The following is a 2018-nucleotide window of genomic DNA, read 5'->3' on the forward strand; positions in this document are numbered from 1 at the left end:
GAGTGCCCCTGCCCTGGCAAATGCTCAGCCAAGAATGTGGGATGTTACATTATACAAGTTCCTTCGAAATGGAGCTACAATCTCCAGGGCTATCAAGGCTGACGTGCAAATGCAGGAGCTGTGTGCCGGCCCTCAGTCTTGAGAGCTGGACAGGAAGGAGGGGTGGACCATGGCTGTACCGCGGACAGCCCACTGGCCTGCATTTGAGAAGGCTGGACATCCTCTCTCCCCTTCTCTCACCTGTGCAAGGGGAATAATACAGTAAACCAGTGTTTACTGTGGCATTTGCATGAGACCCCACATGTGGACTTCTGCAAAGTGGAGGGAGAAGTCTCAGGAGGCAGAAGGAAGAGGAGATTAGTCTCCTCACTTTTTCATGGCACCACGGGAAGCCCACCCCTGGGTTGGCAGCCCAGCTGCCATCTCTCTCACTGGCACTGTGCCTCCCTGGTGTTTGTCTCTACACCTAGACTCCGAAAGAGCCATCACGTGTCTAGTGACCAAAATTAGAGGCCAGCTGCCCTTGCTGCTGCTGAATGAAGAGCAAACCAGAATGTGGCCCAGCAGTGCAGGGCAGCTCAGTCAACTTGGCAGCTGTCACAGACTACAGGGAGAGCCACCTGCCCCAGGAAAGAGGACACGAGGTGTGTGTGTGTGTGTGTGTGTGTGTTGGGGACAAGGGTTGTGGCCAAACTCAACAAAGGTTGAGTCTTTCCAGAAATTGGTTATGTCCCTGGGAGACTAGAAACTTGTCCTAAATTGATGGCGAGTTTCAGTGCCTTGGGTCCAACTATTCCCAAAGGCCTGTAGCCCTGGCCCAGGACAATGCCCCTGGGTGTGGATCGGACAGGAGCCACAACACCTGTCCTTTTACAAGGAGACTTGGGGAGCTGAGGCAGGTGACACTCACTGTGGCAGATGTCTGAGCAGCATGTCCCCAGAGCCCAGGGCTCTCCGTACACATGTGTGTAAGTGCGTGTGGTGACGGTGGGGAGGAGGGTGCTGTAACATTGATCTCCTTTCTCTCCTGTCCCTCTGAGAGGGACAACCCAAGAAGAAGCTTAAACAGAGACTTGTGAACCTCACCCGTGGGGTGGCGGTGACAACCCGACTCCTCTGCAGCCAGCTGTCCCAGCCGTGGATGTGGGATGTCTGCTTCCACCCCTGGCAGGAGGGAGCCAAGAAGACTCAGGCCTTTGGAAAAAGTCATAACATTTTGAAATAAGATAAAAATGATTGAGCTGGAGGCCACAAATAGGTGTCAGGATTCTGTGATGTAGTATTGGCAGCTCTAATTTGAGTTATATGATGTACACTAGCCCCTCAGTCACCGAAACTGGCCGTGGAATGTGCTGCTGTCCACAGGATAATATCGGAAATGTGCCTCTGGTCCATTCAACAGGTACCTGTGGAGCCGCGGGCTGTGCCAGGCAGGTACAGTGTAGAGACCATCAGTGTGCAAAGCAGAGAGTCCCTGCCCCATGGAGCTTGCACTTCAGTAGGAGGAGACAGACAATGAGCCACCAACAGAGTAAAGAAAAAAATCACACTGTGTGCTGGAAGGGTAGAGAGGTGCCACAGAAGAAGAAAAGACAGAAAAGGAAAAAGGAGAATGGGCAGTAGCAGTGTAGGTACAGCTGTGGTCACAGAAGGCTTCCTGGGGGAGGTGACATACGAGGGAAAAAGAAGAGCAGGAGTGAGCCAAAGGACATTTGGGGTAACAGCCTTCCAAGTGGAAAGAAGAGCCAGTGCAAAGGTCCTGAGGCAGGTAAGTGAGGGTCCATGGTGCCAACAAGGAAGAATGAAATGCCCACATGGGCCCTGGATCAGGCTCCTTTTCCACGTCATCTTCAAGCAGTGCCCTCACCCCCCAGTTGTCCGAGCCCCAGGCCAGCCCCAGGCCATGTGGCCAGCGCTTTGTTGGAGACAGGCTTTATGACAATGGGCCCACCCAAAGTCAGTCTCTGGACTGGATTCTTGCTTCTACCTATGGGTCCTGAGGACTCTTTGCCTTCCTC

Source organism: Lemur catta, chromosome 16 (genome assembly GCF_020740605.2).
Source record: "Lemur catta isolate mLemCat1 chromosome 16, mLemCat1.pri, whole genome shotgun sequence".
Classification (NCBI taxonomy): domain Eukaryota; kingdom Metazoa; phylum Chordata; class Mammalia; order Primates; family Lemuridae; genus Lemur; species Lemur catta.